Genomic DNA, 15,144 nt, shown 5'->3' with positions numbered 1-15,144 from the left:
AAACTTTTCTGATCATTAGAATTGCCCACCCCAGACTTACTGAGTTAGATTGTTTAGGAGAAGGAGCAGATAATCTGCATTTTTACCAAGACGCACTCCCCCAACCCCCCAAGTGATTCTCATGATCAGTCACACTGGCTTTGGAATTGTTTAGAGCTGGATCCGATTCTGGTTCAGGCCAATGGCGTTAACTCCCCAACAAAATTGCTCCCTGGACCTTTATCTTTTTTCTGTTCCTAGATTCCTTAAGAGTACACCTTTCCCTCCCATCAAGACCCAGGACCACTTTGTACTGCTGTATAAGTTATGTTCAGCACAGACACATTAGCTGAGGGGCTGAATGCTTGCTGAGATCCGGTCCACACTGTACTAATTCTTCTGCTCAGAAGAATTTTGTAATCCAAACACTCAGCCTTGATTCTTTTGAGCTGTGTTCTTCCAGAGGGAGTAACCTTATATGATTCATCTGCCCAAAGGGAGCATTTTTTTCTAATTCACACGAAGGCACCAAATAGACCAGCAGGACCCCGAAAGAACCATTTCCAGATATAAGGTCCTTCACACAGGTGTGTGCTGGTACCTGTACCTACCACCACTCCCAGATTTTCTTGCCACACTGGACTACTTCCACCTCTTCAGTGCCTGCACCAGCCTAATGTGGCAGTAGTCCCTGATCTGAGTCCTTGCCCATCCTCTCAGACCTGGAATAAAGGAGGGACTATCCCAAATACTGTTTGTTCCATGCCTGGAACAAGAGGCAGTGTAGCTTGTCATTAACAATATGAGCTTTGGAGTCAGGCCTGAGTTCAATTCTCAACTTAACCTTTACTGTGTGACATGAACAAATTAAGTACATCTATATAATGTAGATTTAAATTTCCTATGCATAACTTTATTGTAAGGTTGAACAAGTAATGCATGTGAAAGTTCTTAGCATATAATGAGCTTCTGTTTTCTGGGTGCTATCTCATTCAATACGAGCTTCACCTCAACACCTTTAGATAGCTATTATTATGATTATCCTCATTTTACAGATGAAGAAAATGAGTGTTGGGATGAGATAGAGGAAAGTGTTACAGAGCTGATCTCTAAACCCAGTTGTAATTTTCGAATCCCTGTTCTTTCTTTTGACTTTTGCCTCTAGATCTAGACATTAACTCTTATCAGGGTTCCAGGTCTAAGGAGTGAAAAGATAAGATTTCACCCTCAATTTATAAATGTACCTAGGTTAGGCCTAGCGACACAGGTAGTATGCAAAATAGGCTTTGATATCTTGAATGTCAACTCAAATCTGTTAGTAATTACTGCCCAGAGGACCATGTTATGGAGCATCACAAGGGCAAGTCAGGGTTCATAGAGCATCATGATTGATTAATGATGCCAGCCATGGGAATGGGATCCAGGAATGATACCAGATCCTACAGAAGACTTCCCATCCCTTTAAGATTTCAAAGTATACCCAAAGCCAAGCATGCTTGATAAAAAGGGAGATCTAAGGGCACTAAATAAAGCTGTTAAAGACCATTAGCACCTTATTAAGACCTTTTCCCATATGCAGCCAGAAACAGCCAAAGAACATAGAATGGGGGAACATTTTGGAGAGAAAGCATGGAGATGTCTGAAGCATTTTTTTCAAGGAGCAAAAACTCAGTTCTATTTTCAAGGCTTTAATTCTAAGCTCCATCTACATGAACATCAGGTAAGTGGAGGGAGGTCATTGTGGAATTTGGAAACGCTTCTCACTAGAAGCTGATGTGTGACCTTGGGCAATTAATTGAAGCTCTCAAAACCTCAGGTGTTTCTCATCTGTAAAATGTGGATAATAATCTCTATCTCATAGTGCTTGGCAGGTATTAAATAGAATAATGTAAAGAAGCTACAAAGAACCCCACCCAAAGGAGATGTTTGAAAGCATTCATTCCCCACTCCTTTTTCTCCCTCAGAAAGAACATGGTGACACATTGTTTGTAAGTCAGGTATAATTTACATACAGTAAAATTCATACATTTTAGGTGAACTGTTCTACAAGTTTTGACAAACATACGCAGCCTTGTAACCACTACCACAGTAGATACAGAATGCTGCCATCACCCCAGAAAGTCACTTCACACCTCTTTCCAGTCAATCCCTTGCACCTACCTCCAACCCTTGGCACACACTGATCTTAACTCTGTTCCTATAGTTTTGCTTTTTTATTACAACCTATTTTAAAAGCATAAATCCAAACAGCAAATAATTCTCTGGAGTTTTTCCTTCACATCCTACTCAAAAATAGCTCAGCTCTGACGGCAAGCTCTCTGTTCCAGGAAAATTCTTCATTAAATAAATGAATTCCATGTGCATATTAAAAAGACATTCTGCTTCATATTCCTTCTATTTATAACCAGACTTCAACCACTGGGGTCCCAGGAGCCTGTCAGGGTCTCTGTGTGCTCTTTAGCTCACACTCTCTACTCCCTGCTCCAGCCCAACTGCAGATCTGGCTCCAGGCCCAGGTGGCAGGAAAACCAAGGTGCCAAGAGGGGCTTGTGGAAGTGTGTCCTGAGGAGGTATGCTCCCCAAACTTTTGGTGCAAACTTCAGGATGTCCTGCAATTCCTTGGGGAATACATGCCATATATTAATTACTAACAGCATGGAGAAGAAAGGAATCAGTCTAGAAACAAGAACAAAGGGAGGGGTGGAAAGGGTTAGATGGTTTCTAAAGTCTTTCCCTGCAGAGAAGTCCCATGACCCAAGTAGATCATACAATAATTCCTGAGGCCACCGCCCCCTCCTCACCTTCATGTGCCAAATACCATGATCGGCACAAGAATTAAAAGTGAACAAATAGAAAAAAATAATAATTATTATGCTTAATTTTTGCCCATAGATAACTTACTGCCTAATCGAGAAACAAAACATGCACAGAAGGATGTGGTTGAGTAGAGGAGAAATAGCATGGAGTATTGAACTAGAGGAAACAGGGTTTTAACCTAACTAGTCATTTGCTTGTTGTGTGACCTTGGGAATGGTGCACCTCTCCTCTGAGCCTCAAAGTTTTCATCTATAAGCTGGAAATTACATCCACCCTCAGAGGAGTGTTATGTGGACTAAATAAGGTTATGGCTATAAATCACCTAGCCCAGTACCTGTCATGTTTTAGCTCAAGAAAGGGTAAGTTGCTGGGCATGGTGGGTCATGCCTGTAATCCCAGCACTTTGGGAGGCTGAGGCGGGCAGATCACGAGGTCAGGAGATCGAGACCATCCTGGCTAACGCGGTGAAATCCTGTCTGTACTAAAAATACAAAAAAATTAGCCGGGCATGGTGGCGGGCACCTGTAGTCCCAGCTACCTGGGAGGCTGAGGCAGAAGAATGGCATGAACCCAGGAGGTGGATTTTGCAGCGAGCCGAGATCATGCCACTGCACTCCAGCCTGGGTGACAGAGCGAGACTCCATCTCAAAAAAAAAAAAAAAAAAGAAAGTGTAAGTTTTTGTTTGTTTGTTTGTTTTGTTTTTTATCATCTATATTAGTCTGGGTTCTCCAAAGAAGCAAAACCAATAGGAGATAGATGGATGGACAGATAGATAATAGATAAACAGATAGACAGTTGTATGAGTGTATAAAGAGACTTATAACAAATTGGCTCACATGATTTGAAAGCCAAGAAGCCCCAAGATCTGAAGTCAGTGAGCTGGATTCCCAGGAAAGTCAATAGTGTGGTTCTAGTCTGAGTCTGAGGGCCTGAGAACTAGGAGAGTGAATGGCGTAAGTTCCAGTCTGAAAGCCAACTCACGACTCAAGAGCTGAAGAGCCAGTTTTTCAGCTGGAGCCTGAAGGCAGGAAAAGATCAGTGTCTCAGCTCAAGTGCCAGGCAGGAGGCGTTCCCTCACTCAGCCTTTCTGTTCTGTTCAGGTCTTCAATTGATTGGATGTGTTCTGTCTGCATTAGGGAGGGCCATCCACTTTACTCAGGCTACCAATTCTAATGTTAATTTCATCCAGAAACACCCTCACAGACACACCCAGCACAATGTCTGTCCAAATATCTGGCCTGGTCAAGTTGACACATAAAACATCACAACCTCCAAGAAAGGGATTGGTATTCTAAAAGGGATTCAGAGAGAGGCCTATTAGTGTTTTGAATGAAAAAAGGTTACTTCTGGCTGAGTGGTGTAGAGGAGTTGATATTCGAACCTTTTTTTTTTTTTTCCATAATTGTAGCTGCACCATGAAACCTGCCCATCATTCACTCCTTGTCAGTCTCAGCTGCATCTCAACATGTGACCCCTCATTTTTTACCTTGCATTATAGTCCCTGTTTCAATTCTACTAGTCTGTAGTCTTAATGCCACTGTCCATGATTGATGCAGGCTCAGTGTTTTTTGTTTTGTTTTGTTTTGAGACAGAGTTTCGCTCTTTTTTCCCCAGGCTGGAGTGCAATGGCACAATCTCAGCTCACTGTAATCTCTGCCTTCTGGGTTCAAGTGATTCTCCTGCCTCAGCCTTCTGAGTAGGTGGAAGTACAGATGCATACCACCATGCCCGGCTAATATTTTATTTTAAATAGAGACAGGGTTTCGCCATGTTGGCCAGGCTGGTCTCGAACTCCTAACCTCAGGTGATCCGCCCACCTCAGCCTTCCAAAGTGCTGGGATTACAGGCGTGAGCCTCTGTCCCAGGCCTGGCTCAGCGCTTGACACATGGTAGAGGTTCAGGAGATACTGGTTGAGTGACTATGAAATTTAATTCAACTATTTCATGCAACAGATAAGCAACTAAGGCTGCAGTCTGGTGTGTTTGTTCATTCAGCATCTGATGAGCCCTTGCTATGTTCTGCAACAACCTATCAAGGTAAATATGTAGAAATAAGCAAGACATCCTATATACCCCATGAAAGCTCAGGCTGGCACAAGGGAGGCAAATGAGAAAAGGGGAACGCCCATGTGCAGGGATCTTACATATATCACTTCACCTTCTATTACTAATGTCCATTCATTCATTCATTTATCTAAAAATATTTATTGAGCATTAACAGTTCTAGGAATTGTCCTAGGTTCTAGGGATACTACAGTGAACAAATGAGGAATAGCTATCATTACAGAGTTCACAGTCTGGTGGGTGACACAGACAAACAGAATGAAAAAAAAACAGTCAATTATGAAAATGACAATATTTGCAAAATGCAGAGGAATCAAGAAAGGAAAAAAATACATAATCTGCCTGGGGAAGTCAGGAAAAGTTTAATAGTATCTGATCTGAGAATTGAAGGAAGAGTGCGTGTTCTCCAATCAGACATATAAGGAATACTGTGGATACTGGATATGCAAATTAGGCCATGAGAATGGCCTATACAAAATCTTGCCAACATGGGAGAACATAAACAAATAAAAGCTTTTGTGTGTGTATTGAAGTTCTTTACAATTTAATTTTTCCCAAAACATTATGTTAAAACATATGACCATAAACCTTTGCACACCACAGTCGAGCTCTGATTCTTTATTTGCAGACAGCTGGTTAAGTGTAACTCTTTGACATTCAACAGCTTTCAACATTCATTGTCAGAAAATCATGTCAGGTTGGGATATAACAGCTGGGTCAAGGAGTGCTGGTGGGCAGAGGAGACTTCTTCACCACCGCTATGTATATCTTTATGGCCCTGTGGCTATTTGCCTCAACCAGTCATTACTACCTCTCTTGGATGAAATCCTGCTTTCAAGGATCATAGGCATGGAAAACTATCTGAGAGCTGATTTGGAGCCTCGGTGCTGCTCCTTACTTGTTCTGTTACCACATTCAAAACAACCTCATTGACCCTCAGTTTTATCAATTAATTTTTCACAGACATGGAAACTGAGGCCTAAGAGTGATAAACTGATATGCTCAGAGTCACACAGATAGGATCAGAATATGGTCCAGAGCTCAGCAAACACAGCTCCTCACTCTATCAATTCCCTTCTAGTATCAGAGGTAACTACAGTTCAACTGCATTTAAAAAAGGATGTGTTAATATTAATTAGGCCATTAAGTCTTATTCTGCTGTTTCTAGACTTAAAATGCTTCCTCAGTTCCTCCTTCACCAACCACAAAATAAAATCCCTTCTACTTACATGGCATTCAACATTCTTTACTCTCTGTCTTCTTCCTACCCCTTCAGCCTTAGTGACATTCACCCCCCAACCTCAATACCAAATATTGCATGTTTTGCCCCTTAAATCCCAAATTATCTACTATAGATAATAGATGTATAGTTCCTCAGTTTCCTAATCTGTAAAAATAAGAGGTTTGACAAAGGACTAAAAGAGTCCTAAAGAAACTATGGAGATATCTACTTCTGGCCAAAATGGAGGAAGAGGGACCAGCTTTTTTCTCCTACTGAAACAACTGAAAAATCAAACAACAACAACAACAACAAAAACAATGGTTCTCAAGACATTGGACGCTTAGGTAATGTAGGACAACGATTCTTGCAAGACAGCTATATTAGGCTGTTCTTGCACTGATATAAAGAAATACCTGAGATTAGGTAATTTATATGAAGAGAGGTTTAATTGGTTCATGATTCTGCAGGCTGTACAGGAAGCATAGCAGCATCTGCTTCTGAGGAGGCCTTGGGAAGCTTCCAATCACAGTGGAAACCAAAGGGTGAGCAGGCCCACTACCTGGCAGGAGGAGGAGCAAGAGAGAGAGTGGAGGGGAAGGTGCCACACACTTCTAAGTGACCAGACCTCATGAGAACTCACTCACTATCATGAGGACAGCATCAAGGGGATGATGCTAAACCATCCATGAAAAATCTGCCCCCAAGATCAAATCACTCCCACCAGGCCTCACCTCCAACATTGGGGATTACATTTCAATATGAGATTTGGGTGGGGTAAATATCCAAACTATAGCAACAGGAAAAGAAGGTACGTCTTATGATTGCCCCAGCTTACAGCCTTGAGTGAATTTCTAGGCCATAGCATAGGATGCGGCACCCAGATGGAGGCTGGGTGGACGCCCTGATTTGAGGAGAGAAAGCTGATAGTCTAGGGAGACCAAGGTGACTAGGGTTCGAGGGGTAGTATTTTAGAAAGAAAGGCCAATGAGAGAGGGAACTCCTGAGATGTGCTGACAGTTCCCCTTAAGTATTCAGCTGATACTGCATCTTAGGCCATGAGAACAGCCTATATAAAATGTTGCCAACATGGGAGAACATAAACAAATAACAACTTTTTTGTGATGAAATTCTCTACAATTTAATTTTTCTTTACAAGCAGCATGTGCATGTAAAGAAAACTACCTGAGACAGGAGGAAGGGACCTCAATCTATTATGAGAAAAAAAATCAATCAAATGACAGTAACCCAGATGATAGAATAAACAGACGAGGGCATTAAAACAGCTATTGAAAGGGTATTTTGTACGCTCAAGAAGCCAGAGGAAAGGTCAAACATATTAAGTAAAGACATGAAAGATGTAAAAAGATCCAAATTGAATTACAACATCCGAGCTGAAAAACGAACTGTATGGTTTAATGGCAAATCCAACCCTGAAAAAGACAGTGAATATGCAGATTATTCAAAACAAAACATAGAAGAAAAAACTAAAAAAAAGAAAAAAAATGAATGAATCATCACTAAGTTATGTGAGAAGACCATTTAGAGAATGGAAAAATAAATCACAGACTAAGATAAAATATTTTCATAATTTATAAAGAATTCTCAAAACTCAGTAATGAGAAAAATCAAACCAGGCCAGGTGTGGTGACTCACACCTGTAATCTCAGCACTTTGGAAGGCCGAAGTGGGTGAGCCCAAGATTCGAACCAGCCCGGGCAACATGGCAAAACCTTGCCTCTACAAAAAAAATAAAATAAAATACAAAAATTAGCCAGCGTGGTGGCATGTGCCTGTAGTCCCAGGTACTTGGGAGGTGAAAGTGGGAGGATGGCTTGATCCCAGGTTGAGGCTGCAGTGAGCCACGACCACACCATTGCACTCTAGCCTGGGTGACAGAGAAAGACCCTGTCTCAAAAAATAAAAAATAAAAAAACAAAAATTAAAATCATTCATTTTTTAAAAAGAAAATTATATTTGAACACTCTACCAAAAACAAGATATACAAATGGCAAATAAGCACATGCAAAGATGCTCGACATCATTAGTCATTAGGAAAATGCAAATGAAAGCACAGTAAGATATGCTAATCATCTACTAGAATATCTAAATGTTTAAAGACTAACATACCAAGTGCCGGAGAAAATACGGAGCAAGTAGAGCTCTCACACATTGTTGGGAGAAGTATAAAATGTTACTATCAGTTTGGAAAACAGTTTGACATCTTTGTAAAGTTAAACACACCTCTGTCATGTGGCCCAGCGATTCTACTCCTAGGGATTTAACGAAGAGAACTGAAAGCATATGTCCATACAAACACTATTGTCCCTAACAGCTTTATTTGTAATGTCTAAAATTTAGAAACAACCAAAATGTTCATCAGCAGGTAAATGGATTTGTGAATGAAATAGTATTGCAATAAAAAGAATGAACTATTCATACATAGAATAATATGGTAAACCTCAAAATAATTACGCTGATTAAAAAGAGCAGAATTTAAAAAGAATATTTACTGTTTGGTTTTGTTTATGTAAAATGCTAGAAATACAAAATAATCTACAGTAACAGAAGGCAGATCCATGGTTGCCTGAAGATGGAGATGGGGATGGGGATGGGGATGAAGATGGAGATGGATTTGGGGACAGGGATGGGGATGAAAATGAGGATGGGCTGGGGAAGGGGATGGGGATGGAGATGGGAATGGGAGTGGAGATGAGAATGGGAGTGGGGATGGGAATGGGAATGAGGATGGGCTGGGGAAGAGGATGGGGATGGAGATGTGAATGGGAGTGGGGATGGGAATGGGAATGAGGATGGGCTGGGGAAGGGGATGGGGATGGAGATGGGAATGGGAGTGGAGATGAGAATGGGAGTGGGGATGGGAATGGGAATGAGGATGGGCTGGGGAAGGGGATGGGGATGGAGATGGGAATGGGAGTGGGGATGCAAATGGAGATGCAAGTGGGGAAGGGGATGGGGTGGAAATGGGGATGGGGATGGGGTGGGAATGTGGATGGGGATGGGAATGGAGATGAAAATGGGGATGTGGATGGGGATGGGAATGAGGTTGGAGGAAGCAAGTAGAGAAGGACAGGAGAGGACCATCAAGGGGTACAGGGAAGCATATGGGAGTGATGGATATGCTCACTATTTTAATTATTTTTGATAGTTTCATAGGTGTATATATACATGTATCATATTGTATGCTTTCAATATGTGCAGTTTACTGTATATGAAGAAGGAAGAGGAGGCAGCAGAGGATCAGGAAGAAGAAGCAATAGTAGCTATGATGCTAAGAGTCGCTCTTCTGCATCATCCAGAGGCAAGCAAATAGTGTCTTCTGCCTTCTTTATGGCTCTCAGCTCCAGGCTAAAATTAGAATAATAGATAAAGTAACTATAGAACAAGGCAGTTGTCCAGAATATTGATTTGGCAAACACTTTTCCAGTGCTTTCTGCTTGCCAGGCTCTCTACTAAGTGCTTTGCATTGCTTATCTCACTTAATTCTCTTATCGGTCCTCTGCGGTAAGTAATATTACTATGCTCATTTTACAGATGAGGAAATAGACCAAAAGTGTTAAGTGCCATGTCCAGGGTTATATGGCAAAGCCAAATTAAATAAAGTTATATAAAAGCAACTCATAGGGCCCAGGACAGAGCAGGCATTTTATAAATATGAGTTGAGACCACTCTACTTGGTATATGTCAGTGAAGGTGACCTTGTCCAGTGATTGAGAATGCAAACTCTGAGGTGGAACAACTTTGATTCAAACCCATTTACCAGCTATGGGAACTTCGGCTTAGAATTTCACTTCCTATGCTGTTTCTTCACTTGTAAAACAGGGCCTGATTTAAAGGTTTAATGGAGTAATATGTATAAAAAATATGGAATGACAGTTGACAGGCAATAAATTCTCAAAATATGGCACTTATCACATTAGTTGAGTCTTGGTTTGTGCAGCATTTGTTGATTGATTGATGAGAGAAAACACATAGCAATGTTGTACCATCCTCAATATAATCCACTTGAGAACTCACCAAAATGGTAGTCATATTCTCATTTACTATGCTATTCAGAGCAAAAAAGAGATCTATCTTCCAAACAAAACCCTTCATTTGTGTCCTAACAAATTTACTTCTCATCATCGATTCCTCTCTGGCCCTTCCTGGCCATCTCAGGACTCCCTCAACACCCTGTGAGTGACCCTTAACCTGAGGTCACTTTCTCTTCCTGGACAGACTCCCATAAGCCAGTGCCTCTCTGCCTTCCACTTCTTCTCTTCTTGAACATCCTCATCCTTGGGGCTCTTAAGCTCTCGGGAAAAATGGTTCAGAGCCTTTTGTGGTATGTTGTCCTCTTTGGACAAAGCTTGTAGCCTAATATTCTACTTTGCTCACTACACACCAGCCACATTAATGAGATGACTATATTATTTTTCCATCCAGTAGAGATGCTTTAGGGAGTGCAAAATAGCCCTATTAATAAGGACTCTGGGTTTAAATGGGACTATCCCCAGAAAACAGGGTATATCCTGTTCATATGACCACCTTATACATAGACCTTCTCTCCATTCTTGGTTTGTGCAAAACTCCTTTGCAACTTCATGCATGCTGCTTTACTTAAGCAAGATGTCCTTCCTCTCCCCTTTAATTCCACCACCTATGACTCATCCCATTTCACTTTCAATGACACTTTCAGGCATAGGCCCTCACATCACCCTATATTCCTTTCTTACAGTACTTTTCATAAAACTGTTTCATAACTTATATAATGGCAAAGAACCCTGGCTTGGTGGCTCTTAGTACCAACCCTGTGACCTTTGACAAGTCACTTAATTATTTTCAGGTGCAGTGGCTCATGCTTATAATCCCAATGTTTTGGGAGACTGTGGTGGGAGGACTACTTGAGGCCAGGAGTTCAAGACCAGACTAAACGACATAGCAAGACCCCCACCTCTACAAAAAAATAAATAAATAAATAAAAAGTTACTTAATTCTCTAGGCCTCAGATTACACATGTGTTAAATGGTGATGATATTAGTGCCTATTTTGTGGGGTAATTTTGAAGGTTAAATGGAAAAAAATTTCCATAAATCACTTAACACAGTCCTTTGGTAAGAAGAAAGCTCCTAACAAAGGTTTTTCTTGGGTTTGTTTGTTATTATCACTATTGCATTTTCCAGTTTGCAGGGCCCTTTCACATTTGGTGTGTTCTTCCTGGTAAAGGATTAGGTTTGTCCTGTTAGAGAGTTGTCAAATGGACTCTGAGAAGTGAAGTGGCTTTACTCAGGTCACAGCTGGCAGGACCAGGGCCTAAATCCTAAATACTGATGCCACAGTGGGTTTCATTGCTGCTATTTTGACGTCCCTTCTAGCACTCAGTTCTACTGTTTCATAGAGTAGGGAGATGTTGCCGTGAAGGCTTCAATTTACTTCAACATGCCTATATGAAAGTTGGCTAAGTGCTCAGAAAAGAAGTAGCTTTTGAACAGAATGCATTTATAGCTAAAGGCTTCCACACTGGGAGTCAGTGTCAGAGAGATTAAATACCTAGTCTTGGGAATGACATCTGGCTTTTTAAATCAGCACTCTGCCACTAACCGTCATGTGGCCCTGGGCAAGTCCCTTGATCTGTACAAGGCTCAGTTTCCTCGTATATAAAATGGAGATTGCAATGGCACCTCTCTGTTCTAAAGCATATTTCATAATACAGGCATGTAGCAATACTAAATAAATGTTAACTAGTATTCTGATCTATTTTTTACCCTCCAATTGGTGCCTACTGCTCTTGAAGTAAAGACCAAACTCCTTAATATGATCTACAAAGCTTGGGTCTATCTAAGTGAACCTGTTTAGCCTAACATCCTACTTTGCTCACTACACACCAGCCATATTAATAAGACAACTGTATTATTTCTCCATCCAGTAGAGATGCTTTAGGGAGTGCAAAAAAGCTCTGTTAATGAATACACTGGGTTTACAAAGGGACTATCCACAGAAAACAGGACCATATGGTCACCTTACGTATCGACTTTCTCTCCATTCTTGGTTTGTGCAAAACTCCATTGCAACTTCATGCATGCTGCTTTACTTAAGCAAAATGCCCTTCCTTTCCCCTTTAATTCCACCACCTATGACTCATCCCTCTAGTTTCATTTTCAATGACACTTTCAGCCATAGGCCCTCACAGCACCCTATATTCCTTTCTTATAATATTTTTCATAACTTTCGTTTAAACAGCTACCTCTCCATCAAGATTGATTTATGTCTACTCTCCCACTACACTGTAAGCTTCATGAGCATAGACTATGACTGTCTTATTCATCATTATATCAAGTTTCTAGCAATTACTGAATGAATGAATGAATAAAATTATTATATGACCTGCACAATAAGTCTGTAAGATAAAAAAGTACTATCATCTCCATTTTGTAGATGTAAAAATGAAAACAGAGAAGTTAAGCAACTTGCCCAAAATGACACAGTGAGTGAAGTATTGAATACAAGGGACTCTGACCTAGAGTAAGACTCCCAGCTCAATACATTTTCTGCTACTCCATATTGTCTCTTAATATCCTATCTCCATGTCTTTTGAATCTGAAAAACTCAGCCTCTATTACCAATAGCTAATGAATACAAGAGAGATTTCTCTGAACACAGACAAGCCCTCTATCCCTTCTCTTTTAGTGGGGGCTGTTGGAAAGGAAGCTTACTTCAAGTAGATATAAGAAATAAACATTTTTGCCAGCTTGAATGCAGCCTAATCCAGTGGTTATTTAGATTAAAACCCCAGGGCAGTGTCCAGGTTGACCTCATCTCTATGTGGCAGAAGAGTGCCACCAGGTTCAGCCACACTCAGGAGCCTCAGCCCAGGAGAAGTACATAAGGAAATAGTTCAGAATCCCAGGGCTCCAAGGGAGCCTTGATGACTGAAACTTGAGAGGCCTCCTGAACTTGGAAGAGAGGTCAGGCCACCAAATGTTCCATTGTCCATTGAATGTTACATCCCGTTCAATTCCAGATAACTCAATACTACAGTATTCTCTTACAATTGAGAGTATTATATTTTTCAAATGCTTCCATAAACAGCTTTGTTTTCCTTTTAACCTATCAACAACTAAAAAAAAATGTGGGAACAAGCAATGCAGTAAAAAATGGTTAAGTGCATGGGATTTGGAGTCAGACAGGTTGAATCCCATTTCTGCTGCCTTCTAGCTATGGAACTTGAATAAGCCACTGAGCCCCTGTGAGCCTCTGTTTTCTCATGTGTAAAATAAAGATACTGTATTACATACAGAGACATCATAGAGTCAGTCAGGTGATGTATACAAAATGCTTTTCTCAGAAGTTCAATATTAACAATACTTAAGTCAGAATTTCTGGACTCCACTTTGTTGAGTGGGATTTCTTTATAGTGAGGCCCACCAGCAAATATCCACCTCCTAGTTCATCTCCATAGTTAAATAGCAGGCTGAGTAAATATTTGTCGCATGAATCAATAAGCCAGTGAAACTTTGTCCCGTTAGGGCACCAAGAAACCTTTCCCTCTCTCCTGGTTCGGGCCTAAATGCTTCTGGAATAATGAGCTGTCATGGATTGATGAATCACAAAGCAGTGGACTTACAATGCCTTCCAAGCAATCAGGTTTAAAGAAAAATCCTTAGGACACATTGATGGGGGTGAAAGAGATCGAGGCTGGGTCCTGATGAATCCCACACGCAGCCCGACGGAGTGAATGGCAGCCTCATCAAATCAGTTCTTGGCAGAGGCACTCGGGGAGTTCTTACTTACCAGCCTCTCCAGACCTGTCTGTCTGTCCACCGCAGACTCTACCTCTGATTGGGGAGGCCTGAGTCAGGCGACCAGGGGATCCTGCTGATTGGAGTCAGCTCAATGACTCGTCAGCTGGAAAGAGGGGGATATTGAATTCATCAGTCATGTTGACAGGGGGTGTGGGGTGGAGAGTGCAGGGGAAAACCCAGTGTTGGGCAAAGCTGTGAAGAACACTGGGTTAGACTTGGGCACGATAACCCCTTGAGCCAAATTAATGACCCACAGGCTCCCATTGTTTTGTTTCAAATTGTACTGAATGGTGGATAATAAATGTTAGCCCTTTGGTCTCACTCAAATAGTCTAAGAAAACAGTAGGCAATTTCTTAAATTTCTTTTTCTTAGCGTTTTCATGTATCTTTAAATGTTATACAACATTTATATTTTAGTAATTGGACATGCTGTTACTATCTGGGATGGGAGCAGCCAATTGGGTTTTTTTTTTTCTTTTTTTTTTTTTTGAGACAGAGTCTCACTCTCACCCAGGCTGGAGCACAGTGGTGCAATCTCGGCTCACTGCAACCTCCACCCTCTCAGATTCAAAGATTCTCATGCCTCAGCCTCCTGAGTAGCTGGGATTATAGGCATGCACCACCACACCCAGCTAATTTTTGTATTTTAAGTAGAGACGGGGTTTTGTCATGTTGGCCAGGCTGGTCTCAAACTCCTGACCTCAAGTGATTTACCCGCTTTGGACTCCCAAAGTGGTGGGATTACAGGCGTGAGCCACAGCACTTGGTCAACAAATTGGGATTTATTAAACACCTATTTTGTACCCTGTGAATATATATACGTTATTTTACTCATTTCTCTTAGAGGGGTGCCTACATATTTCCCAAATTATAGATAAGAAAACAGGGAAAGACAGGTGACTAATTTGCAGAGTCACTTTACAAGACAGTGTCAGAGGCTGAACACAGTGGCTCACACCTGTAATCCCAGCATTTTGGGAGGCCAGGCAGGAGGATTGGTTGAGACCAGAAATTTGAGACCAGCCTGAGAAACACCAAGGCCCCATCTCTACAAAAAATAACAATTAAAAAATTAGCCAGGTGTGGTGGCAGATGCCTGTAATCCTAGCTACTTGGGAGGCTGATGCAGGAAGATCACTTGAGTCCAGGAGTTGAAGGATGCAGTGAGCTATGAATGCACCATTGCACTCCAGCTTGGGTGACAGAGAAGGACCCTGTCTCTGAAAAAAAAAAAAAAAGACAGTGACAGAACCAAAATTTTA

General features: G+C 41.3%; 1 long non-coding RNA gene across 1 annotated transcript in view; it reads right to left on the bottom strand.

Moving 5' to 3' along the window:
• LOC134738611 (uncharacterized) overlaps positions 1-13,837 on the bottom strand; it is an 85,531-nt gene extending 71,694 nt beyond the window's left edge. Inside the window, exon 1 of the long non-coding RNA XR_010124474.1 lies at positions 13,705-13,837. This is a non-coding gene — a long non-coding RNA (uncharacterized LOC134738611). The remainder of the gene's footprint in view (positions 1-13,704) is intronic.
• Positions 13,838-15,144: the final 1,307 nt, after the last annotated feature.

This window comes from Pongo pygmaeus, chromosome 1 (genome assembly GCF_028885625.2).
Source record: "Pongo pygmaeus isolate AG05252 chromosome 1, NHGRI_mPonPyg2-v2.0_pri, whole genome shotgun sequence".
NCBI lineage: Eukaryota > Metazoa > Chordata > Mammalia > Primates > Hominidae > Pongo > Pongo pygmaeus.
This window is presented reverse-complemented; position numbering and strand designations above follow the sequence as displayed.